This window comes from Salmo salar, chromosome ssa13, assembly GCF_905237065.1.
Source record: "Salmo salar chromosome ssa13, Ssal_v3.1, whole genome shotgun sequence".
In the NCBI taxonomy this organism is placed as follows: domain Eukaryota; kingdom Metazoa; phylum Chordata; class Actinopteri; order Salmoniformes; family Salmonidae; genus Salmo; species Salmo salar.
Window position 1 is genome coordinate 98,159,344 of NC_059454.1, and position 27,972 is coordinate 98,187,315.

Consider the following 27,972-nt stretch of genomic DNA (forward strand, 5'->3'; position numbering starts at 1 on the left):
ACATTGGCGCGTGATGTTCAGTAAATGTGTTCCCACCAAAACTTTCAGTGAATGTGCACATCAATTTACAAAAATACTCATCATAAATGTTGACAAAATATATAACAATTATTTTAAGAATTATAGATAGACTACTCCGGGATGCAACCGCTGTGTCAGATTTTAAAATAGCTTTACGGAGAAAGCACATTTTCAATATTCTGAGTACATAGCTCGCCATCACAGCAAGCTATACAGACACCCGCCAAGTTCGGGGGTCAACTAAACTCAGAATTAGTATTATAAATATGCTCTTACCTTTGCTGATCTTCGTCAGAATGCACTCCCAGGACTGCTTCTTCCACAATAAATTTTGTTTTTGTTCGAAATAATCCATATTTATGTCCAAAAACCTCTGTTTTGTTTGTGCGTACAGATCACTTATCCAAAGGCATAACGCGCGAGTGCGGTACCAGAGACAAAAAGTCAAAATGTTCCATTACCGTACTTAGAAGCATGTCAAACGCTGTTTAAAATCAATCTTTATGCTATTTTTAACGTAAAATTGCGATAATATTCCAACCGGACAATAGCATATTCATTCAAGAAGAAAAAGAAGGAACGGCGCACTCGCAGGACCGTGCATATCCAATCCCTTTGTCCACAGGCAGTCCACTGATTGACTGAGCTCCTATTATCTGCCCAGTGACAGGAGAATGCTGAAAGAACTTTCTGAAGGCTGTTGACAGCCAATGGAAGGCTTGGGAAGTGCAACGTGACCCCACAGAAACTGTAGTTTCGATAGAGAATCAAAAGAAGAACTACAATTCTCAGACTTTCCACTTCCTGGTTGGATTTTTCTCAGGTTTTTGCCTGCCATATGAGTTCTGTTATACTCACAGACACCATTCAAACAGTTTTAGAAACTTCAGAGTGTTTTCTATCCAAATCTACTAATAATATGCATATTCTAGTTTCTGGGCAAGAGTAGCAACCAGTTTAATTTGGGTATGTTTTTTCATCTGGCCGTGAAAATACTGCCCCCTACACCCCCAACACTCCTACAAATTTCTTGATAAAAACTATACCTTTGGAAGTCGGTTAGGACATCTACTTTCTGCATGACATGTAATTTTTACAACAATTGTTTACAGACAGATTATTTCACTTATAAATCACTGTATCACAATTTCAGTCGGTCAGAAGTTTACATACACTAAGTTGACTGTGCCTTTAAACAGCTTGGAAAATTCCAGAAAATGATGTCATGGCTTTAGAAGCTTCTGATAGGCTAATTAACATAATTTGAGTTAGTTGGAGGTGTACCTGTGGATGTATTTCAAGGCCTACCTTCAAACTCAGTGCCTCTTTGCTTGACATCATGGGAAAATCAAAATAAATCAGCCAAGACTTCAGAAGAAATTGTAGACCTCCACAAGTCTGGTTTATCCTTGGGAGCAATTTCCATACACCTGAAAGTACCATGTTCATCTGTACAAACAATAGTATGCAAGTTTAAACACCATTGACCATGCAGCCGTCATACCACTCAGGAAGGAGAATCGTTCTGTCTCCTAGAGATGAACGTACTTTGGTGCAAAAAGTGCTAATCAATCCCAGAACAACAGCAAAAAATCTTGTGAAGATGCTGGAGGAAACAGGTACAAAAGTATATATATTCACATTAAAACGAATCCAATATCGACATAACCTGAAAGGCCACTCAGCAAGGAAGAAGCCACTGCTCCAAAACCGCCATAAAAAAAACAGGACAAGGTGAGTAAAATGAAGGTGAGTATTTATTTACAGAGTCAAGGTGAAAATAGAATAATCCAGGAGACGGAGCGGCAGCGGAGGTGAGTTGATGAGAGTGAATAGGCAGATCCAATGATGTCACTGAAACCACCGACGACCAGGCAAGGGGGTTGAATGTTCCGGGAGAATGACTGTAGACAGAGTAAACAGGGGTGAGTAACCGGTAAAAAGTACAGAACAACAACACAAACTCTAGTGACTGATACGCTGACACAACATACTGTTCATTGCTAACAATCCGGCAGGTAATGGATGTCAGGTCAGAGCTTATAAAGTGAAGAGGTGATGATCAGGACCAGGTGTGCAGATAGCTGATGAGATGCAGGTGCGGGTAATCGAGAGATCTCCCGCCTAGCTTCGTCGCCTGGCAACCAGACAGGGTGCGTTCAGGAACCTTAGGAAACAGACTCCAAAACAGAAAACAGTCAGCTCAGGCAGAAAACAGACTCAGGAAGCGGGATTCATGACAATCTAGTCACCTAAAATGAAGCGAATCCCAAACCTTCCATAACAAAGCCATCACCTACAGAGAGATGAACCTGAAGAAGAGTCCCCTAAGCAAGCTGGTCCTGGGGCTCTGTTCACAAACACAAACAGACCCCACAGAGCCCAAGGACAGCAACACAATTAGAACCAACCAAGTCATGAGAAAACCAAAAGATAATTACTTGACACATTTGAAAGAATTTACAAAAAAGCAGAGCAAACTAGAATGATATTTGGCCCTAAACAGAGAGTACACAGTGGCAGAATACCTGAGTACTGTGACTGACCCAAACTTATGGAGAAAAAAATCATGAAATGTATGCATTCACAACTGTAAGTCGCTCTGAATAAGAGCGTCTGCTAAATGACTAAAATGTAAATGTAAAATGTTAAGGAAAGCTTTGACTATGTACAGACTCAATGAGCAAAGCCTTGCTTTTGTGAAAGGCTGCCGTAGGCAGACATGGCTCTTTAAAATATATACATATATTTCACCTTTATTTAACCAGGTAGGCCAGTTGAGAACAAGTTCTCATTTACAACTGTGACCTGGCCAAGATAAAGCAAAGCATTGCGACAAAAACAACAACATAGAGTTACACATGGGATAAACAAATGTACAGTCAATAACACAATAAAAAATATGTATACAGTGTGTGCAAATGAAGTAAGGAATTAAGGCAATAAATGGGCCATAATGTTGAAGTAATTACAATTTAGCAATTAACACTGGAGTGATAGATGTGCAGATGAGGATGTGCAAGTAGAAATACTGGTGTGCAAAAGAGCAGAAAAAAATCAAAAAACTAATATGGGGATGAGGTAGGTAGTTGGTTGGATGGGCTATTTACAGATGGGTTTCTCTCAAGAGAAGACAGGCTATGTGCAAACTGCCTACAAAATGAGGTGGAAACTGAGCTGCTCTTCCTAACTTCCTACCAAATGTATGACCATATTAGAGACACACATTTCCCTCAAATTACACAGATCCACAAAGAATTAGAAAATAAACCCATTTTTGATAAACTCCCATATCTGTTGGGTGAAATACCACAGTGTGCCATCACAGCAGCAAGATTTGTGACCTGTTGCCACAAGAAAAGCGCAACCAGTGTAAATGCAACCCATATTTATGTTTATTTATTTTCCCTTTTGTACTTTAACTATTTGCACATAATATGACATTTGAAATGTCTTTATTCTATTGGAACTTTCGTGAGTGTAATGTTCATGGTTAATTTGTATTTTTTATTTCTCTTTTATTTATTATCTACTTCACTTGCTTTGGCAATGTTAACATATGTTTCCCATGCCAATAAAGCCCTTAAAATGAATTGAAATAGAATTGAGAGATAGAGAGACAGAAAGACAGAGAGAGAGAAAGAGAGGGCATTAGTCTTCATTTTGTGGTCCTCTCATTTCCATTGGATAATGAGATGACCTCATAATAATGAAGTTTATAATGAGGTAGCCAGTTTAAAAAAATTAATAAGAGCAGGGTCAACAGAGAGACACACAAAGCGTGAGAAGGGGAGATTAAGTTAGTTTAGGAGAAGTAATGAAAAGGAGAGAAAGACAGAATGAGGAAGCATTGACAAAGAGCGAGAGAGAGAGAGAGAGCGAGAGAGAGAGAGAGCATAAGTGTGTTTGTGAGAGAGAGAAAGAGAAACAGAGAAACAGAATTAGACAAAAAGAGAGAATACCAAAAATAGGATATATACATATCCTTTCAGTGATTGACAAATGTCCAGCCATGACAAGATGCTTTGTGACAAGAGGCAAGCCTGGCTCAGGCCATCTGAGTTTCCTTAGGTCTGACGGTCTCTCTGCAGAGCCAGAGACAGTTAGTGTTGCCTCACAACTTAGCGGTTATTTAGGGAATAGGGACCCCATGGGGGTTAATTCATTTTTTCATATCTTGTTTCTTTTTTTTGAAGAGGAACATCTTTGTCAATTCCACGCCCCCGCCGTCAACCTTTTAAAAACATGATTTTTAGGATTGATTATGATTACAGTCACGCTTGACAGGCCCAAGAAGGGGATAAGGAAGGAACTGTGGCTCCTGCACGTATGTGTATTAGTTAGTGGATGAGGAACCCAGAATTTCATCCTTGTTTAACTTTCTTGTTATCGCTGCGGTGTGTGTCTATCTACCGATGATCTGCTTAAATGTGACTCACTGAGGAGCGTGTATCAGACTTGCTAATGATGATACATCAACGTCGCTACATTGTAACACACTTCAGTGGAGACACAGTCATTCACTTGAATTAGAATGATTTTGTTGTTAATGTGTTGGATATGAATGGACTTTATAAATAATTAATGATTATCACGGCCTTGAAACACTGTAGTGGGAGGACAGACATTTGCTTGAATTAGAAAGATGTTTTTGTCGTTTTAGTTATCGTGCTGTAGCTCAGATGGTAGAGCATGGCGCTTGTAACGCCAGGATATTGGATTTCACTCCTGGGACCGCCCATATGTATAAAATGTATGCACGCATGACTGTAAGTCTCTTTGGATAAAAGTGTCTGCTAAATGGCATGTATTATTGTTATATATTATCGTACTAGATGTGGACGGGTCTTTATGAATGATACGCTTTCATTGCAGCATTGAGAACATACAATAACTCACTGGTATCTATAATACAGCTGTATTTTTTCAGTGGTGTAAAGTACTTAAGTAAAAATAAGTAGTTTTTTGGAGGTGTCTGTACTTTACTATTTATATTTTTGACAACTTTTACTATTACTTCATTACATTCCTAAAGAAAATAATTTACTTTTTACTCCATACATTTTCCCTAAAACCCAAAAGTACTCATTTACATTTCAAATGCTTAGCAGGACTACTGCCTCTTATCTGGCGGACTCACTAAACACAAAAGCTACATTTGTAAATGATGTCTGAGTGTTGGAGTCCCTTGCCATCCGTAAATGTAAAAAAACTAGAAAATGTTGCTGTCTGGTTTGCTTAATATAAGGAGTTTGAAATTATTTCTACTTTTCCATTTGATACTTAATGATATTTTAGCAATTATATTGACTTTTGATACTTAAGTATATTTAAATTACTTTTAGTATTTTACTCAAGTAGTATTTAACTGGGTGACTTTCACTTTTACTTGAGTCATTTTCTATTAAAGTAGCTTTACTTTACTCAAGTATGACAGTTGGGTACTTTTTCCATCACTGTATTTTTTTTCCTGTTTATGGTCAAACTTTAATCAAAACTATTTCTTAACAGTGATTGTCATCCTCCCTATTTCTCCTTCTCTCTCTCCTCAATATTCCTTCTCTCTGAGAGTTTTCATTCACCTTTCACCCTGACAGGTTTCCCAAGTTACACTCGTTGCAGGACCATTACCCTCCCCTCATTCTCCTCCACGTCAACCCAATTCCAACCCATCCTTCTTTCTTTCATCTGCCAATCCTCTTTTTTGTCCTTTTTTTTACTCCCATCCTATCTCCACCCTTCTTTTTCTTATCCTCTCTTTCTCTCCCATTATCCTCATCTTTTCTCTCAGTTTCTCTCATCCTCCTCCTCTACCTCCTTCCCTCGCTTTCTCTCCTCCCACTCAGTCTGCAAACTGACCTCAGATCAAGATTTACGCTCACAGACAGTTTAATGAATCCAGTGCTTCTTAATGCTCCGCACACTCTGGAGGCCAAGCCTTTCCTCATGTGACATTTTCATGGAAAGCTTTATTGGCAGACAACAGATAAAACAGCAGCCAGGAGAAGTCAAGGTGTGCAGCGGAATAATGTCAGCCGGGTTATAACTCTCCGTTGTTATTATTTAAGATTTACTAGGTTTCTCCTTAGAGTGGTTCCTACCTCTCTCCGGGGCCTACACCTTAGAGAGGTTTCTACCTCTCTCCGCGGCCCGTCGACATGAAAACACTGAGTGAGTGTGAGTGTGCGAAATGCGGTGTGAAGGCGCAAAGGTCATGTTTGATCTCTGTGCTTTCTAACCCATGTTGACATTGAGAGACAAAACAAGATATAGTGCACATGTACAGGATGTAACAGATATACACAGGAGATGAGAGAGGCTAAGTGTTACATATTTCATTTCTTGTGATCTTACAAATCATGTTTAATGAAAATAAAGCACCTTGGAGTTTTGGCTGTGTGTGTGTGTGTGTGTGTGTGTGTGTGTGTGTGTGTGTGTGTGTGTGTGTGTGTGTGTGTGTGTGTGTGTGTGTGTGTGTGTGTTTTAAGGGATTGCAGGCAGAGTGCTTCAGATTGAATTGTTATGTAAAGGCGTGTCAGATTAGATTGTCTGGGCATGGCTAACTTTATCCGACAGGACTGTGTACACGCACAGCCACCAACAGAGGAAGGGGGAGAGGGGGGGGAATGTAGATAGACATGGGTGGGTGGAGAGAGAGGGTGGGTGGGTGGATATATTTAGAGAGAGAAGAGAGAAAAAGACAATGAGACACATAGCTGGAGAGCTGTGGGGGGTGGGTGTAGGCGAGAGGATGGGGAAAAGGAGAGAGTGAGGCAGGAGGGAGTGTGGAAGGGAACAACCCCCTTGCAGCGAAGGAGAGGAAATGCCATGGTTAGAGTTCAGTGAAGTGGTAAATAAGTAGCATCAGCGTATCAGGGCGTTTAAGGGGGAACTGGAGAGGAAATAAAAAAAGGTACATGATCAGTTATTGGTTTCTGGGAACCCAGGGAGCCAGAGGAGAGAGAGGAGAGATAACTACACAGCCAAGTGGAGAGAGAGGAGAGATACCTGCACAGCCAATGAGAGAGAGAGGAGAGACACCTGCAAAGCCAAGGGAAGAGAGAGGAGAGAAAGGAGAGATACCTACACAGCCATTGGGAGAGAGAGAATAGATACCTGCACAGCCAATGTGATTGTATTTATAGATCGATGAGATGACTGAACAAAGGCACATAATCTATAGGCAGGCACAGCAAGGCACAAGGCAATAGTGATGGGTTCTCCTGTGGTTATATTTCTATGGCCAGGCAGAACAGAGGCAATAGTGGTGTGTTTGTTGTGTGTGAGAGAGCGAGAGAGCGAGTCCAATTCAGTAAACACCTCCTAGGAGCCGTGCCTAGGTAGGTGCATATTGTATTAAGTGTGTTTATAACTGTAATTTATGAAGTAGATTAAGATTTTCGCTACAGAGGTTTCTCATGGGAAAATATTTCATTATGTTTGATAATGACCCAGTAAACACACATGCGTGAGCACAAACACAAACACCTGTACACACACAGACATGCACACACACACAAGCGTGCACATGCACACACACATCGGCCCATCAGATATTTCCCGTAAATCCTACAGTAAATGTAGTGGGGACTGTGTGCAACATATTAGCTGTGGTACAGTGAGCAACGCTAAACAAGCCTCCAGGCTAGAGCTGAGCCCACCCCTCTAACAAGTAGGCTGACCAGATAAGACCTCATATAGCAGGGGCGCGAGATAGCCATTCACAGAACAATATGTTTTCACAGGTGTCAGGCCACATTACAATAGAAATCTAGATAGCTGGACAGCCAGTGGCTACAGCTACGTAACAGTTAAAGCTTAGAGCCTGCTCCAAGCTCTGTCTGATGTGAAAGCTTGCTGAGAATATCACTGCATTGGATCATAATGGAAGGTTAAAAAATATATATAGATACAATACCAGTCAAAAGTTTGGACACACCTACTCATTCAAGGGTTTTTCTTAATTTTTTACTATTTTCTAGAATACTAGTGAAGACATCAAGACTATGAAATAACACATATGGAATCATGTAGCAACCAAAAAAAAAAGATTCTTCAAAGTATCCACCTTTTGCCTTGATGACAGCTTTACACACTCTTGGCATTCTCTCAATGCCAAGCGTGTGCAAAGCTGATTCCATATGTCTTATTTCATAGTTTTGATGTCTTCACTATTATTCTACAATGTAGGTTTAAGGGAAGGTTACTCATGACTCCCAAGCTCACCATTTTTAACAAACTACCTCCCAGTTTGAAGTTAGCCCCTAGCCAGATTACTCACAATTTTTGCAATGAGTAGCTAGGTTTACATCCAATTGGCAACAGATTTTCATGCGAATATTCTAAAATATGTATAAAGAAAATATGCCCATTTTCCAACCAGTGGTGTTTGCACCAATCTGAATTGTTGCGGATAAAAATCAGTGCTTGATGACATAGTGCACACAAAATGTACTTTTTTGCTTAAGTTTTCATGTACAAAATATAAATCGAATGTTCAATGTGTTTCCATCGCATTTTCAACTCTAGCGATAGTTTTGTCACAAAAACTGTTGCAGGTTCAGTGAAGGTAGGCTCTGTTGGTAGGTTAGTCATGATGAGATTATTATGGCAGTCAAGCATTGATCATCATGTTACCAGAATAAGACCCTCGATATTTATTGGAAAGGAGCATCAAGCTCATACCATGCATTTTCACCACCCTATGAAGTTCATCTGAACATCTGTAGCCTAATAAACTGCATAGTTTCCTGAGTCGTAGTGGGAGGACCACACACCCTATTATCGCATGACTCCAAATTTACTTTGATATGATAGTAAACTAGACACACTAATGTACTTGTCCTCTTGCTCAGTTGTGCACCGGGGCCTCCCACGCCTCTTTATATTTTGGTTAGAGCAAATTTGCGCTGTTCTGTGAATGGAGTAGTACACAGTGAATAGCCTGGAATAGTCTTAATTTCTCAGAACAAGAATAGACTGACGAGTTTCAGAAGAAAGTTATTTGCTTCTGGCCATTTGGAGTCTGTAATCAAACCCACTGTAACGCCCTGGTCATAGAGAGGGGTTTTTGTTCTTTATTTTGGTTAGGCCAGGGTGTTACATTGGGTGGGCGTTCTATGTTAATTTTTCTATGTTTTTGTATTTCTTTGTTTTGGGCCGTGCTTAGCTCCCAATCAGGCACAGCTGTAGTTCGTTGTTGCTGATTGGGAGTCACACATAAGGAGCCTGTTTTTCCCTTTGGGTTTTGTGGGGGATTGTTTTCAGTCTCGTTCGTGTTTGCACCTGACAGTACTGTTTGGCTGTCGGTTTTCTTGTTTTTGTATAGTGTTCTTTCGTCATTAATAAATTCCTGAAGATGAACACTAACTCCGCTGCACCTTGGTCTACTCTCTCTTCAGACAGCCATTACGGAATCCCCCACCAAAAACGGACCAAGCAGCGGAGGAAGGAGAAGCACCAGGAGAGGGGAAATATGGACTCATGGACTTTGGAGGAGATGGAAAGGTGCGTTCAGGATTCCTGGAGATGGGAGGAATTGCTCGACGGAGGTGGACCGTGGGCTCAGGCTGGGGAGTATCGCCACCCGCAGTGGGAGATCGAGGCGGCGATAGCTGAGAGGTGCTGGTACGAAGCGAGGGAGTGCAACAGGCACGAGAGGCAGCCCCCCCAAAAAAATTGGGGGGGGGGCACACGGGGAGTGTGGCGGAACCAGGAAGGAATTCTGGGCCAACTCCCCGTGCTTACGGCAGGCAGCGTGGTACTGGTAAGGCACCGTGTTATGCTGTGAAGCGCACGGTGTCTCCAGTGCGCGTGCATAGCCCGGTGCGCTATAGGCCAGCCCCCCGCAAGTGCCATGCGAGTGCAGGCATCGAGCCAGGACGGATTGTGCCGGCTCAGCGCGTCTGGTCTCCAGTGCGCCTTTTCGGTCCAGGTTATCCTGCACCGGCTCTGCGCACTGTGTCTCCTGGGCGCTGGGAGGGTCCAGTTCGCCCAATGCCTGTGCGCCGCCCGTGCCGGGCCAAAGTGGGCATTCAGCCTGGAGTGTGGGGAAATAGCCTAAGTACCAGAACTCCAGTGCTCCCCCACAGCCCAGTTTATTCTGTGCCTCCTCCTCGGTCCAGGCCTCCGGTGGGTCTCCCCATCCTGGTCTGTCCTGTGCCTTCTCCTAGGACCAGGCCTCCAGTGGGTCTCCCCATCTTGGTCTGTCCTGTGCCTCCTCCTAGGACCAGGCCTCCAGTGGGTCTCACCAGTCCGGAGCCGCCAGAGCCGCCCGCCAGTCTGGAGCCGCCAGAGTGGCCCGCCAGTCCGGAGCCGCCAGAGCCGCCCGTCAGTCCGGACCCGCCAGAGCCGCCCGCCTGTCCAGAGCCGCCAGAGCCGCCCGCCTGTCCAGAGCCGCCAGAGCCGCCCGCCTGTCCGGAGCCGCCAGAGCCGCCCGCCTGTCCGGAGCCGCCAGAGCCGCCCGCCTGTCCGGAGCCGCCAGAGCCGCCCGCCTGTCCGGAGCCGCCAGAGCCGCCCGCCTGTCCGGAGCCGCCAGAGCCGCCCGCCTGTCCGGAGCCGCCAGAGCCGCCCGCCTGTCCGGAGCCGCCAGAGTTGTCCGCCTGTCCGGAGGCGCCGGAGCCGCCCGCCAGCCTGGTGAGTCCTGTGCCTGCGCCCAGGGCCAGGCCTCCTTCATGTCTCCCCAGCCTGGTGAGTCCTGTGCCTATGCCCAGGGCCAGGCCTCCTTCATGTCTCCCCAGCCTGGTGAATCCTGGGCCAGAGCCGCCAGAGCCCCCCACCAGCCCAGAGCCGCCGGAGCCGCCAGAGCCGCCTGGTGAGTCCTGTGCCTGCGCCCAGGGCCAGGCCTCCTTCATGTCTCCCCAGCCTGGTGAATCCTGGGCCAGAACCGCCAGAGCCGCCCGCCAGCCCAGAGCCGCCGGAGCCGCCAGGGCGCAGCCAGAACCCCTAGTCGGAGCCTTTGGGGGGGGGTACTGTAACGCCCTGGCCATAGAGAGGGGTTTTTGTTCTTAATTTTGGTTAGGCCAGGGTGTTACATTGGGTGGGCGTTCTATGTTAATTTTTCTATGTTTTTGTGTTTCTTTGTTTTGGGCCGTGCGTGGCTCCCAATCAGGCACAGTTGTAGTTCGTTGTTGCTGATTGGGAGTCACTCATAAGGAGCCTGTTTTTCCTTTGGGTTTTGTGGGGGATTATTTTCTGTCTCGTTCGTGTTTGCACCTGACAGTACTGTTTGGCTGTCGGTTTTCTTGTTTTTTGTATAGTGTTCTTTCGTCATTAATAAATTCCTGAAGATGAACACTAACTCTGCTGCACCTCGGTCTACTCTCTCTTCAGACAGCCGTTACACCCACAAATGCTGATGCTCCAGATACTCAACTAGTCTAAAGAAGGCCAGTTTAAATGCTTCTTTAATCAGGACAACAGTTTTCAACTGTGATAACATAATTGCAACAGGGTTTTCCAATGATCAATAAGCCTTTTAAAATGATAAACTTGGATTAGCTAACACATTTACATTTACGTCATTTAGCAGACGCTCATATCCAGAGCGACTTACAAATTGGTGCATTCACCTTATGATATCCAGTGGAACAACCACTTTACAATAGTCCATCTATATCTTTTTTTTGGGGGGGGGGGGTTAGAAGGATTACTATATCCTATCTCAGGTATTCCTTAAAGAGGTGGGGTTTCAGGTGTCTACGGTAGGTGGTGATTGACTCCGCTGTCCTGGCATCGTGAGGGAGCTTGATCCACCATTGGGGTGCCAGAGCAGCGAACAGTTTTGACTAGGCTGAGCGGGAACTGTGCTTCCGCAGAGGTAGGGGGGCCAGCAGGCCAGAGGTGGATGAACGCAGTGCCCCTGTTTGGGTGTAGGGCCTGATCAGAGCCTGAAGTTACGGAGGTGCCGTTCCCCTCACAGCTCCGTAGGCAAGCACCATGGTCTTGTAGCAGATGCGAGCTTCAACTGGAAGCCAGTGGAGTGTGCGGAGGAGCGGGGTGACGTGAGAGAACTTGGGAAGGTTGAACACAAGACGGGCTGCGGCGTTCTGGATGAGTTGTAGGGGTTTAATGGCACAGGCAGGGAGCCCCGCCAACAGGGAGTTGCAGTAATCCAGACGGGAGATGACAAGTGCCTGGATTAGGACCTGCGCCGCTTCCTGTGTAAGGCAGGGTCGTACTCTGCGAATGATGTATAGCATGAACCTACAGGATCGGGTCACCGCCTTGATGTTAGCGGAGGACGACAGGGTGTTGTCCAGGGTCACGCCGAGGCTCTTAGCACTCTGGGAGGAGGACACAATGGAGTTGTCCACCGTGATGGCGAGATCATGGAAAGGGCAGTCCTTCCCCGGGAGGAAGAGCAGCTCCGTCTTGCCGAGGTTCAGCTTGAGGTGGTGGTCTGTCATCCACACTGATATGTCTGCCAGACATGCAGAGATGCAATTCGCCACCTGGTTATCAGAAGGGGGAAAGGAGACGATTAATTGTGTGTCGTCTGCGTAGCAATGATAGGAGAGACCATGTGAGGATATGACAGAGCCAAGTGACTTTGTGTATAGCGAGAATAGGAGAGGGCCTAGAACTGAGCCCTGGGGGACACCAGTGGTGAGAGCACGTGGTGCGGAGACGGATTCTCGCCACACCACCTGGTAGGAGCGACCTGTCAGGTAGGACGCAATCCAAGAGTGAGCCGCGCCGGAGATACCCAACTCGGAGAGGGTGGAGAGGAGGATCTGATGGATCACAGTATCAAAGGCAGCAGATAGGTCTAGAAGGATGAGAGCAGAGGAGAGAGAGTTAGCTTTAGCAGTGCGGAGAGCCTCCGTGACACAGAGAAGAGCAGTCTCAGTTCAATGACCAGCCTTGAAACCTGACTGATTTGGTTCGAGAAGGTCATTCTGAGAGAGATAGCAGGAGAGCTGGCCAGGGACGGCACGTTCAAGAGTTTTGGAGAGAAAAGAAAGAAGGGATACTGGTCTGTAGTTGTTGACATCGGAGGGATCGAGTGTAGGTTTTTTGAGAAGGGGTGCAACTCTCGCTCTCTTGAAGACGGAAGGGACGTAGCCAGCGGTCAAGGATGAGTTGATGAACGAGGTGAGGTAAGGGAGAAGGTCTCCGGAAATGGTCTGGAGAAGAGAGGAGGGGATAGGGTCAAGCGGGCAGGTTGTTGGGCGGCCGGCCGTCACAAGACGCAAGATTTCATCTGGAGAGAGAGGGGAGAAAGAGGTCAAAGCATAGGGTAGGGCAATGTGAGCAGGACCAGCGGTGTCGTTTGACTTAACAAACGAGGATCGGATGTCGTCGACCTTCTTTTCAAAATGGTTGACGAAGTCATCCGCAGAGAGGGAGGGGGGGGGGAGGATACAGGAGGGAGGAGAAGGTGGCAAAGAGCTTCCTAGGGTTAGAGGCAGATGCTTGGAATTTAGAGTGGTAGAAAGTGGCTTTAGCAGCAGAAACAGAGGAGGAAAATGTAGAGAGGAGGGAGTGAAAAGATGTCAGGTCCGCAGGGAGGCTAGTTTTCCTCCATTTCCGCTCGGCTGCCCGGAGCCCTATTCTGTGAGCTCGCAATGAGTCGTCAAGCCACGGAGCAGGAGGGGAGGACCAAGCCGGTCGGGAGGATAGGGGACATAGAGAGTCAAAGGATGCAGAAAGGGAGGAGAGGAGGGTTGAGGAATCAGAATCAGGAGATTGGTTGGAGAAGGATTGAGCAGAGGGAAGAGATGATAGGATGGAAGAGGAGAGAGTAGCAGGAGAGAGAGAGTGAAGGTTGCGACGGCGCAATACCATCTGAGTAGGGGCAGAGTGAGTAGTGTTGGAGGAGAACGAGAGGGAAAAGGATACAAGGTAGTGATCGGAGACTTGGAGGGGAGTTGCAGTGAGATTAGTAGAAGAGCAGCATCTAGTGAAGATGAGGTCAAGCGTGAGTAGGGGGGGATGGTGAGAGGGTGAGGTCAAAAGAGGAGAGGAGTGGAAAGAAGGAGGCAGAGAGAAATGAGTCAAAGGTAGACGCAGGGAGGTTAAAGTCACCCAGAACTGTGAGGGGTGAGCCATCCTCAGAAAAGGAACTTATCAAGACGTCAAGCTCATTGATGAACTCGCCAAGGGAACCTGGAGGGCGATAAATGGTAAGGATGTTAAGCTTGAATTTTATTTATTTATTTATTTCACCTTTATTTAACCAGGTAGGCAAGTTGAGAACAAGTTCTCATTTACAATTGCGACCTGGCCAAGATAAAGGCAAAGCAGTTCGACAACATACAAGAACACAGAGTTACACATGGAGTAAAACAACATACAATCAATGATGCAGTAGAAAAAAATAAATAAAAAAATAAAAAAATAAGATTATATACAATGTGAGCAAATGATGTGAGATAAGGGAGGTAAAGGCAAAAAAAATGCCATGGTGGCAAAGTAAATAAAGTATAGCAAGAAAAACACTGGAATGGTAGATTTGTAGTTTGAAGAAAGTTCAGAGATAAAATATAAATAATATGGTGCAAAGGAGCAAAATAAATAAAATAAATAAATACAGTAGGGGAAGAGGTAGTAGTTTGTGCTAAATTATAGATGGGCTATGTACAGGTGCAGTGATCTGTGAGCTGCTCTGACAGCTGGTGCTTAAAGCTAGTGAGGGAGATAAGTGTTTCCAGTTTCAGAGATTTTTGTAGTTCGTTCCAGTCATTGGCAGCAGAGAACTGGAAGGAGAGACGACCAAAGGAGGAGTTGGCTTTAAGGGTGACCAGAGAGATATACCTGCTGGAGCGCGTGCTACAGGTGGGTGCTGCTATGGTGACCAGTGAGCGGAGATAAGGGGGGACTTTACCTAGCAGGGTCTTGTAGATGACCTGGAGCCAATGTGTTTGGCGACGATTATGAAGCGAAGGCCAGCCAACGAGAGCGTACAGGTCGCAGTGTTGGGTAGTATATGGGGATTTGGTGACAAAACGGATGGCACTGTGATAGACTGCATCCAGCTTGTTGAGTAGGGTATTGGAAGCTATTTTGTAAATGACATCGCCGAAGTCGAGGATTGGTAGGATGGTCAGTTTTACGAGGGTATGTTTGGCAGCATGAGTGAAGGATGCTTTGTTGCGAAATAGGAAGCCAATTCGAGATTTCACTTTGGATTGGAGATGATTGATGTGAGTCTGGAAGGAGAGTTTACAGTCTAACCAGACACCTAGGTATTTGTAGTTGTCCACAAATTCTAAGTTAGAACCGTCCAGAGAAGTGATGCTGGACAGGCGGGCAGGTGCAGGCAGCGATCGGTTGAAGAGCATGCATTTAGTTTTACTTGTGTTTAGGAGCAGTTGGAGACCACGGAAGGAGAGTTGAATGGCATTGAAGCTCGAATGGGCTAGTGATTGTGACAGCATGGAATTCAAATGAGGAGATAGACAGATGGGTCAGGGGAGAAAGAGAGAATGTCCACTTGGGAGAGATGAGGATTCCAGTGCCACCACCCCGCTGACCAGATGCTCACAACGTGCCATTGGAACACAGGAGTGATGGTTGCTGATAATGGGCCTCTGTACGCCTATGTAGATATTCCATTAAAAATCAGCTGTTTCCAGCTACAATAGTCATTTACAACATTAACAATGTCTACTCTGTATTTCTGATCAATTTGATGTTATTTTAATCAACAACAAACAATTGCTTTTCTTTCAAAAACAAGGACATTTCTAAGTGACCCCAAACTTTTGAACGGTAGTGTATATATACATCTGGTTGTAATCTGTGTACCTTGATAGCGTCATGAAAAATAGATGCCTTTATCTGTAAGCAACAGAGACAGTTTAGTTGTAGTCGGGTTATTTAACATCTTCTCAACCAAAAAAACAACACATTACAACGAGAATTTATCATTATAGCCTCATATAGCCTCAAAGATGGCGCCGGAGGGGATGGCTGCTGTCTTATCGGCTTTTAACCAACCATGCTATTCTGTTTGTTTTTTTGCGTTGTTCGTAACTTGTTTTGTACATAATGTTGCTGCTACCGTCTCTTATGACCGAAAATAGCTTCTGGACATCAGAACTGCGATTACTCACCTCATATTAGACAGAGAGTTTTTCTTCAATGAGTCAGACGGGAAGGATATACTATAGACAACCGACCAGGCCCAGATCATTCGCTGGAGAAGGAAACTGAGATTTTGCGCAAAAATATCAGGGTGCCTTGTGAGGATCAGGCGACGAGTGGCTAATCTGCCTTGGCTAATCTGCCTTTGCCTTCCGTCCTGCTAGCTAACGTTCAATCGCTGGAAAATAAATGGGACGAACTGAAAGCACATATATCCTACCAACGGGACATTCGAGTCGTGGCTGAACAACGACACTAAGAACATACAGCTGGCGGGTTATACAGTCTATCAGCAGGATAGAACAGCAGCCTCTGGTAAGAGACGGGGCGGGGGCCTCTGCATATATGTAAACAACAGCTGGTGCACGATATCTAAGGAAGTCTCAAGGTTTTGCACACCTGAGGTAGAGTATCTCATGATAAGCTGTAGACCACACTATCTACTGTACCTAGAGTTCGCATCTGTATTTTTCGTAGCTGTCTACATACCACCACAGACTGATGCTAGCACTAAAACCACACTCAATGAGTTGTATACCGCCATAAGCAAACAGGAAAACACTCATCCAGAGGTGGCGCTCCTATTGGCCGGTGACTTTAATGCAGGGAAACTTAAATCAGTTTTACCTCATTTCTATCAGCATGTTAAATGTGCAACCAGAGGGAAAAGAATTCTAGACCACCTTTACTCCACACACAGAGACGTGTACAAAGCTCTCACTCGCCCTCCATTTGGCAAATCTGACCATAATTCTATCCTCCTGATTCCTGCTTTCAAGCTAAAACTTAAGCACGAAGCACCTGTGTCTCGGTCTATAAAAAAGTCATCAGATGAAGCAAATGCTAAACTACAGGACTGTTTTGCTAGCACAGACTGGATTATGTTCCGGAATTCTTCCGATGGCATTGATGAGTACACCACATCAGTCACTGGCTTTATCAATAAGTGCATCGAGGATGTCGTCCTCACTGTGACTGTATGTACATACCCCAACCAGAAGCCATGGATTACAGGAAACATTCGCACTGAGCTAAAGGGTAAAGCTGCCGCTTTCAAGGAGCGGACTCTAATCCGGACTCTAATCAGGACTCTAATCCAGAAGTTTATAAGAAATGCCGCTATGCCCTCCGACGAACCATCAAACAGGTAAAGTGTCAATACAGGACTAAGATCAAATCGTACTACACCGGCTTCGACCAGGCGAGCTAAATAACTTCTATGCTCGCTTCAAGGCAAGCAACATTGAAATATGCATGAGAGCATCAGCTGTTCCAGATGACTGCGTGATCACGCTCTCCGCAGCCGATATTAGTAACACCATGCACAGACCGGACCCGCACGTGCGCCATCGTGCGCATATTGATTTTGTCCCCCCACACCAAATGAGATCACGACACGCAGGTTGAAATATCAAAACAAACTCTGAACCTATTATATTAATTTGGGGACAGGTCGATAAGCATTAAACATTTATGGCAAATTTAGCTAGCTAGCTTGCAGTTGCTAGCTAATTTGTCCTATTTAGCTAGCTTGCTGTTGCTAGTTAATCTGTCCTGGGATATAAATGTTGAGTTTTACCTGAAATGCACAAGGTCCTCTACTTCGACAATTATTCCACATATAAAACAATTTCTAGTCATCTCTCCTCTTTCCAGTCTTTTTCTTCTTTGGACTTTATATGGCGATTGGCATCTAACTTGCATAGTATTACCACGACGACCGACTGACCTCAGTTCATCTTTCAATCACTCACATGGGTATAACCAATGAGGAGATGGCACGTGGGTATCTGCTTCTATAAACCAATAAGGAGATGGGAGAGGCAGGACTTGCATCGCGTTCAGCGTCACAAATAGAATTGACTTGTATTTTAGCACTTGGCAACGCAGACGCTCGTTGGCGCGCGCAAGCAGTGTGGGTGCAATGATTGAATAACATGTATGTGTACATTTATTTTGCAACGCGAGCGCACGTGACGCAAGCAGTGTGGTCAGCATGTGAGACCTTTAAACAGGTCAACATTCACAAGGCCGCAAGGCCAGACGGATTACCAGGACGTGTACTCCGAGCATGCGCGGACCAACTGGCAAGTGTCTTCACTGACATTTTCTACCTCTCCCTGTCTGAGTCTGTAATACCAACATGTTTCAAGCAGACCACCATAGTCCCTGTGCCCAAAAACACTAAGGTAACCTGCCTAAATTACTCCCGACCCATAGCACTCATGTCTGTAGCCATGAAATGCTTTGAAAGGCTGGTCATGGCTCACATCAACACCATTATCCCATAAACCCTAGACCCACTCCAATTTGCATACAGCACCAACAGATCCACAGATGATGCAATCTCTATTGTACTCCACACTGCCCTTTAACACCTGGACAAAAGGAACACCTATGTGAGAATGCTTTTAATTGACTACAGCTCAGCGTTCAACACCATAGTGCCCTCAAAGCTCATCACTAAGCTAAGGACCCTGGGACTAAACACCTCCTTCTGCAACTGGATCCTGGACTTCCTGACGGGCCTCCCCCAGACGGTAAGGGTAGGTAACAACACATCTGCCACGCTGATCCTCAACACAGGGATCCCTCAGGGGTGCGTTCTCAGTCCCCTCCTGTGCTCCCTGTTCACTCATGACTGCACGGCCAGGCACGAGTCCAACACCATCATTAAGTTTGCTGATGACACAACAGTGGTAAAGTCACATTTTGTGACCCATGCCAGGTGGTTGCGGTGTCATAGTCTCAGAGGCCTGAATATCATGGGAACGGGCAATGAATAAATAACTGGGGAAAAATAAAGGTAGAGAATGAAATAGAGGTAGATGAGGAAAGTAAAAAGCTGTGAAGAGGGGACGAGAATTAAAGAGATGGAGAAATGGAGGGATGGAGAGATGGAGAGAGAGAGATGGAGAGGGTGAGGAATTGAGAGATGTTGAGAGTGAGAGATGGAGGGATGGAGGGATAGAGAGATGGAGGGATAGAGGGATGGGGAGATGGAGATGCAGAGATGGAGGGAGTGTGAGGAAAAGGTAAGGTGGATGAAGCGAGAGATCTAAAGGAAAATAAATGGAGGTAAAGATAGGGAGATGATGATGATGATGATGGAAACAGCAAGGTTACATTTCTGGCGAGGAGCCTAAACCGACCCAAAAAATGCACAGTGATTAGATGAGATAAAAGAGGGAAAAGAGAGGGAGACAGGGAGGGGAGAAAGGAGAAGCAGGATGACAGACATGACTAACAACACAGTGTTTCCACAAAGAGGAACCAGGGGGGTTAGAGTGTAGTGTAGTGTAGTGTAGTGTAGTGTAGTGTAGTGTATATGCGTGCGTGTGTGCATGCATGTGTATATTGATGTTCACATTTAAGTGAGTATGTGAGTGTGAGTATGATATTGTTAAGATAAAAAAACATCTGCGTTACCTATGTACTCTCCATACCTCCTTACCCTATGGGTGAGATGACAACACACACACTGTAAAAAAAACAGGTGTCAACTAAACAATTCAGTGAAAACCAGGACTCCAATGTACTATCCTTTATGGTCAAGGTGACTGTTTTCTATTGACTTTGTTCTCTGGGTGTGTTAAATTACGCTTTCTGTGTGTTAGAATAAAGAACACTGTTTGAGAAGGTTGCGTGGGTGAAGGATTTAGATCAAGAAAGCATTATTTACAATATCACAACGGACCAGTTACAGTGTGCATCATTAAATACACGGTCATACAGTATACACAAAGGCATGCCTCTCATTAAGTGCACAGACAATGTACACGTGTGCTCTCTTAAATACGTAGACCCCCACACACACTCACTCATGGAAAATATGCACTGACAGCATTCTAGGGTGACAGGTAGCCTAGCGGTAGTAGTGTTGGGCCAGTAACCAAAAGGTTACAGGTTTGAATACCTGAGCCGACAAGTGGAAAGATCTGTTACTGTGCCCTTGAGCAAGCCACTTCACCCTAATGTGCTCCAGTGGAGTTGTACTACTCTGACTGACCCTGTATTACAACACATTTCACTACACATATCATACTACTATGGCTGACCCTGTATAACAACACATTTCACTACACATATCATACTACTATGGCTGACCCTGTATAACAACACATTTCACTACACCTATCATACTACTCTGACTGACCCTGTATTACAACACATTTCACTACACCTATCATACTACTATGGCTGACCCTGAATAACAACACATTTCACTACACCTATCCAGTGTATGACAATAAAACCTTTTTTATATATATTTTTTCTGCTTCAATCTGCAAACCGGCATCTCTGACAACCCAATCTAAGCCCCTTGGTCTTTAAAGCCGCTCATAAAGATAAGCAATCTCACACACAACTCCCACACTGGCTGTAAAGCACTTCCTAACACACACACACACGCACACAACACACACACAAACAGCTTTCTCTCCCATTCATTTCCCCCATGGTTGTGATAAGGTTGCACACCCGAGTAGAAAGGAAGAGAAACACAAACAAGTCTAAACAAGCAGAAACACCAGTAACTCATCAATAACTCACAAGTTATTCACCAGTTACTCACCAGTTACTCACCAGTAACTCATCAATAACTCACCAGTTACTCACCAGCAACTCATCAATAACTCACCAGTTACTCACCAGTAACTCACAAGTAACTCACCAGTAACTCACCAGTTACTCACAAGTAACTCACCAGTAACTCCACTGCATGTATTCCTTATATCGCTCCTTTACACCTGTCCTCTGATAATCTGTTGTCCCTTTTCCTACTCTCCTGGGACCATTCCTCCTCTCCCTCTGTCGTGGGCTGTTTGGGTAGAAGTGAAATGATGCTGGGAATATCCTTCAGAATGCTGAACAGAGTCACACACACCATCTCTATCTCTCTTCTTTTTCACTCATATGCTTCTTCCTCTTCTTTCCTATGCTCTGTTTGTTCCATTCTTACATCGCTCCAGTTTTTTCCCCCTTTATTTCTTTCACATCTCTCTTTCACTGCTGCTCGGTGTTCTCCGTTCCCTAGCATCATCAGTAAGGACTCCATCTGTCCCTCTCCTCCTCTTCTCTCTCTCTCTCTCTCTCTCTCTCTCCCTCCCTCCCTCCCTCCCTGCTGTGCCCTCTGTTTCACTCTCTTCTCCTCAGAGTCATCTCCTCAACTATAAGCCTACTCATTTCCCAGCCTGAGCACAGTGGCTTTGCAGGTGACTGTCAGCATGTATGTGTGTGTGAGTCTGAAAGTGTGTGTCAGAGTGTGTGCGCAGGCGCATGTGTAAGAGAGAACAGGGGGGGAGAGCAGGAGCCAGAGACACAGTGAATAAACAGGCAGTTATCCTCTTGGATGCGCCGTTCAGTTCGCTCTCTCTCTGTCTCTCGCTCTCTTTCTATCGCTCCTTCTCTTTCTGTCTCCCTCACTCTGTTTTTCTCTTGCTCCCTCTCTTTCTGTTTCCCTCACTCTGTCTTTCTCTCGCTCCCTCTCTCCCTTTCTGACCTTTCTGTCCCTCTGTGTCACCGCGCAAGTCCTGTATCCTTGTCAGTGGAGAGAGACCGAGAGAGAGAGGGAGAGAGCGAGAGAAAGAGAATGAGAGGGAGGGATAGAGAGAGAGGGAGAGAGAGAGAGGGAGGGGGGAGGGAGGAGGGAGGAAGAGCGAGAGAGGGTGGAGTGAGAGATGGGGGAGAGAGTAGGAGGTAGGAGAAGGTGGGGCTTGTGTCTCTGTCTAATTAAAAAACAGAGTATGTACAGCTGCAGAGAGAGGGAGCGATGAAAAAGGAGAAAGAGGGAGAAAGAGAGATATAATTGAATTGATTGAGAGAGAGGAAGAAAGAGTGGGAGAGAGAGAGGGACCTTAAATTGAATTGAATTGAGAGCATGAGAGAGAGAGAGAGAGAGAGAGAGAGAGAGAGAGTGTGAGAGAGGGGGAGAGGGACCTTAAATTGAATTGAATTGAGAGCATGAGAGAGAGAGAGAGAGAGAGAGAGAGAGAGAGAGTAAGAGAGTGAGAGAGGGGGAGAGGGAAACCCTGGCATGTGAGGTGGGAAGGAAGGAGGTATGACAGGACACCAAGGTTAGCTGTATAGGGATGGAAGAGGGGCAGAGAGGGGGAGCAGAGAAGAAAAGAGGGAGGATAAGAGATAAGAAGAGGGGTTTAATTCTGCAGATGTATGTTACTCATAATATGAACAGAAGCAGCACAACCAGAGAATCATGATGAGGAGAACAATGGAGACCGTATGAGTAAAGCATACACCGTATTCCATGTCCAATTCTAGAATTCTAGATTCACACACACACAGTTTAAATAGAAGGTTAAACTGCTGTTCTGTATGGATACAGTATATCTACCGTATAAAGATATTTCAAATCACCTTGATGTTGATTTAAAAAAAAACGTATAAGCAGTTTTATCCAAGTGATGATTCATAGATTAATTTGGCCTTGGCTGCAATTTATGCTGAGGTCTTTGCATGTGTGTGTGTGTGTGTGTGTGTGTGTGTGTGTGTGTGTGTGTGTGTGTGTGTGTGTGTGTGTGTGTGTGTGTGTGTGTGTGTGTGTGTGTGTGTGTGTGTGTGTGACTGCGCTGCCACACATATTTTCACATTCCTTGCATGTGTGTGTGTTTATGTGCAAATTAAGCAGTGTGCTGTGATGTCACACCACAGTGGATAAATCTAATATGTTGTTTTATTCTGTCACGCTCAGGGTGTTGCTCTTTCTCTCTGTTTTACATGAAAGAGAGTATGCTATTTTCTGATCGCAGTCTGTGGACTAGAACCAATTGATTCAAGCAATTTTCTCCTTGTATTGTTACGACTGTATCATTATTCCTGCAGTACTTGTCATCCACCTAGTGTTGTAGAGCTTGCTGGGTGAGGGGATGCAGAGATAAGGTAAATGCCTGGGGGGTGGAGGGTAGACAGATCTCATCCTATTTGATTCTCTCTCTCTCTCTATCCAGCAAGGACTATGAATAACATGATAGGATATGATGAATAAGGAAGCTTCAAAGTGTCATTGGTGGAGGTGGCGAGAGGATGACAGCCACTTAAACTTAATTAACATGAAGCTCCTGGAACTCATCCTCGGTGGATTTGAGCCAGTTATTATGTAAAAACAAGCCGTGACTGCAGTCACATCCCTCAATTCATCAAATACATCTAAAAGTGTGAGCAGAGTGCTTATACGTGCAATAGGCCTTGGTTGTTTAGTAACACAGAACCATGGCGTAGTGTCGATCCATGATCCCTCTCTGAGCCAATAGGCGTCCGTCCTCTAGGGGCGAGACCGGGAACTGTAATTATTATTTATCACACTAATCCAAGCGGGCTCGGCGGGGCAGCCAATCAGATCCTGTTTCCCCCTGGTCCACGGGAGCCAACGAAAGAACACAACTAGTTTTATTGGCGTTCATTAATCAAGCATGCCACGTCTGGCCGGCTACAAGAGCGAATTTTAAGCAGAAGCCTTTAGTGCCGACTCAGATCAAGTCATCAATCATCTCCTAATGCAGTCTTGTAGAATTGGGGACATTGTCTAATGGGATGATCTAACCGCAACCATTACCTGAAAAGGTTTTATTTTTTCGCTATCTGCAAACGTAAAACATGATGGATGAGTACCACGGATGGTCATTTGCTGGTCTCTTAAGAGCGTGTCATCCCAGAATGCACATATTCTTCTACGAGACAGAGACGGAACATTGTCATAGAGATCTTAAGCTCCTTTGATGAATGGCTAACTTCTGGGTTTCTGTCTCAGGGCAGAATGGGAGGTCAGATGAGATGAGAAACAAAGTGTATCAATGGAAGGGAGGAGAAAATGGGTAAAGGAATAGTTTGTGAAAGCCAATATCATAGACCTAGTCTTGGCACCAGCGTTTTAGGGGCCTGAGGTTTTGGCCAGAGACTGAGAGAAAAACACCATTATGGGATATGGACTTATCCCTCAGCTTTTAGCTGTATAGGGCATTCTGTGAATATGAAAACTTCATCACTTCTCTGTTTGAATCAATTCAAATTGCATTAGGTTGCTCATCAACTTTGGAATACTAATGCAGTAGTAAAAGTGTCTGAATATTAGTGCAGTTTAACATAGGCCCGGCTGGGTGTGAAAGCTGGACAAAGCTCTAGTGTAGTGTAGGTCTTGCAGTGATATGGTACATAGTCATCATTGAGAGCTGTGACAGCCAGGTGGCAGTGTTGTCTGTGAGGAGAAGGATAACCAATTGTATGACCAACACAAAGCAACATCAACAACAACTGAAGTGGTGTATAATAGCCTACATAATCAATATTTAATAATCTTCTTACTGCAGGCCCATTGATTAGAGATGACAACAATTGATTAATAATTGTTGTAATGATAGGCTTCACTGGGCAGTTGTTTTTCAGAATGCCCTAGAGAAAAAAGCGAGCACAGATTTGTTCAATCCAAAGCCTCCATGTAAAGAATATTAAAGAATACAATCACTAGTTATGTTTCCATTAACTTGTCTTGTGATTTTTTGCAAATAAATAAAGACAATTGCCTGCTAAGGTGCCTATCCAGTTAACTATCTTGCGTCCATAAAAACAGCTGGACGTAACGATGTCAAACCCCCCAACAACAAAAAAAACTACCGTGTTGAATAAAAATGAGGTGGTTGAAGGGTTTCCATTACCCATGTAGGCAAAATACACATTCATAAATTGTCGATAGCCTGTGTGCCCTCCCACCTATCTGTTTCATGTCTCAGGTAGTCCACAAACGCCAGCATGGACATCACGCACAAATCGACAGGAAGCCTAAAGGGTAAGAGCGTTGGGTTCAGTATCTGAAAGGTTTCTAGTTAGAAATCCTGAACCGACGAGGTGAAAAATCTGTTGATGTGTCCTTGAGCAAGGCACTTAACCCTACTTGCTATTGTAAGTCACTCTGTACAAGAGAGTCTGCTAAATTACAAAATACATCGTATTACAATAATTATGTCTTCCCTGTGGCTCAGTTGGTAGAGCATGGTGTTTGCAACGCCAGCATGGTGTGTGCAATGCCAGGGTTGTGGGTTAGATTCCCACGGGAGGCCAGTACAAAAAAAATGCATGAAATTAAATTAAATGTATGAAATGTATGCATTCACTACTGTAAGTCGCTCTGGATAAGAGCATCTGCTAAATGACTAAAATGTAAAAATAAATGTTAAATTATCATATGCAACAGCTTGTGCCATTCTTGGTGAAACTTGCACTCCTGTAAATCTGAAATTTTTGGATGGTGAAACTTGCATTCAGAAAAGCAATTCAGCCCCTCTTGAAACATACATTTTATGGACACATTCTATTTTCCAATAGTTATATTTTTATCAGGAATCAAGGTAAGACCCAGATGCAGACCGTGTCGAAGTAACAATGTTTATTACAGCAACAGGGGCAAAGGTACAGGATGGCAGGTAGGGTCAGGTCAGGCAGAGATTGGTAACCCAGAGGTGGGGTAAAGGTACAGGACGGCAGGCAGGCAGGCTCAGGGTCAGGGGCAGGCAGAGTGGTCAGGCGGGCGGGCTCAGGGTCAGGACAGGCAAGGGTCAAAACCAGGAGGACAAGGGGTTGTGAGACATGGGTTTAACTCAGGACACATGAAAGGTGGGGTGTATACGAAGGGTACAGGGCAACAGAAGACGAACAGCAGAGGGACTAAACATTTTAGAGATGGGAAACAGGCCAATAAACCGTGGGGAGAGCTTGCGGGATTCCACCCGGAGGGGCAGATCCCGGATGGATAGCCATACCTTCTGGATAGCCATACAACCCAATGAGGGTGCAGAACGCCTTCCAGAACCGGGACGAGAACTGAGGGCCTAGGTCGGAGACCATGTCCACGGGCAGTCCAGAACATGTGCTGCATCATGAGCTGGGCCGTCTCCTTGGCCGAGGGTAGTTTGGGAAGAGGAATGAAGTGGGCGGCCTTGGAAAACCAGTCGACCACCGTCAGGATGGGAGTGTTGCCCTCAGATGGGGGGAGACCCGCGACAATATCCAGGGATATGTAGGACCATTGACAGTGATGGACAGGCAGAGCTTGCAGAAGGCCAGCCGGAGCATGCAGAGGAGTCTTGTTCTGAGCACACACTGTGCAAGAGGCGACAAATGCAGAGACATCAGGAACCATTGTGGGCCGGCAAAAGCGTCATCCCCACAGACGCCAGGGAGCGGACCGCGTCAGGCACGAACATCCGGCTATCAGGACCCCCCCCCCCCGGGGTTCGGCTGGGAACGCTGTGCCTCCTAGACCTGTTTTCCTATACCCCAGCTGAGTGCCGTTGCCAGGCTCCTTGGTATTAGCCGTGGGACTATAATGGTGAGACAGTGCATCCGGCTTGACATTCTTGATCCCGGTCGATATGAGAGGGAGAAGTTAAACTGTATGAACAGCAAGGCTCGTCGGATGTGGCAGGGCTTGCAAACCATTATAGACTACAGAGGGAAGCACAGCCGAGAGCTTCCCAGTGACACGAGCCTACCAGACGAGCTAAACTACTTCTATGCTCGCTTCGAGGCAAGTAACAGTGTGGGTGCAATGTTATTCAATCATTGCACCCACACTGCTCGGGCAAGACAGCGAGCGTCTGCATGGCTAGGCGCTAAAATAGAACTTGGTTCTATTTGTGACGCTCAACGTGCTGCAAGTCCTGCCTCTCAAATCTCCTCATTGTTTTTAGGAGCATATACCCAAGTGGGTGATTGAAAGATGAACTGAAGTCTACACTCCAGTTGGTTGTAGTAATGCACCATAAAGTTTGTTGCCAACTGCCATATAAAGTCCAAAAAAGAAAAAGAAGCCTGAAGGAAGGTGAAGAGGTGACAAGAAACGAATTCGGTTTACTGTTTTATCTGTGCATTAATTGTCGGAGTAGAGGACCTTGTGCATTTCAGCTAAAATAACAACCCAATGTTTATATCCTAGGACAAATTAGCTAGCAACAGCTAGCTATCTACATTGCCATAAATGTGTAATGCTTTTCGACCTGTCCCCAAATTAATAGAATTGGTTCAGAGTTTGTTTTGATATTTCAACCTGCACGTCCTGATCGTGTCTTGTGTAGGGGTACAAAATCTACATGCGCGCCAGCGATTTGGTTTTGGTCAGCATGTTAAAGTACTTTACTTCCTCTTCCAAAATATTGTTTGGTGAATCGTGGGAGTCACCAAATGATTGTAGTTCCAGTAATGATTGTAGTTCCAATAAATTATTTTGGGTAGCATTTCTATGTTGAAGGAAAAAAAATATTTGGTGCATTTTTCCGCATATTCCATCCAGTTCTCTTTATTTTTACAATATATTACACTGGATCTTTCTTCAATAAGTTCCTCCATTTCTTTTTGTTTTTCCTCTAACTTACACTGAGCCTCTATGGTACAGTTTTTATTGCTCTCTATCTGTACTATTAGTCCTTCAATTTCCTTCGTTAATATGGACTCTTTTTGACCTAAATTGCTTTTGTTTTATAGATGAATGAATTGCATTGTCTCTAAAGGCACATTTAAATGTGTCTCATATCATAAGGGGATCTGCTGTACCTATGTTATATCAGAAAAAGTTAGTTATAAATGATTATGTCCTAGTTAAAAACAAGTTAAAAACAAGTAGGCTTTGATTACATTTTCAATATCCTCGCCCATGTGGAAATTCTGTAAGAGTAATATATATGCCAATTATGTGACCGCATTCTTTCCCCTTACAACACTTTTTAAAAACTTTTGGTGCCAGATAGAATGACATAAGAAAGTAATCAAGACGACTAGCTTGATTGACCCTCCGCCATGTATATCTCACTAGGTCAGGGAATTTCAGCCTCCATATATCCACTAATTCCAATATAT

At 44.9% G+C, this 27,972-nt stretch overlaps 1 long non-coding RNA gene across 1 annotated transcript; it reads right to left on the reverse strand.

Moving 5' to 3' along the window:
• Positions 1-1,718: 1,718 nt before the first annotated feature.
• Positions 1,719-21,644, reverse strand: LOC123726105 (uncharacterized). Its single transcript, XR_006758410.1, has 3 exons — positions 20,819-21,644; positions 2,016-2,188; positions 1,719-1,925 (listed from the first exon to the last, which is right to left on the reverse strand). It is a non-coding gene; the product is annotated as an uncharacterized lncRNA (long non-coding RNA).
• Between the last annotated feature and the right edge of the window lie 6,328 nt (positions 21,645-27,972).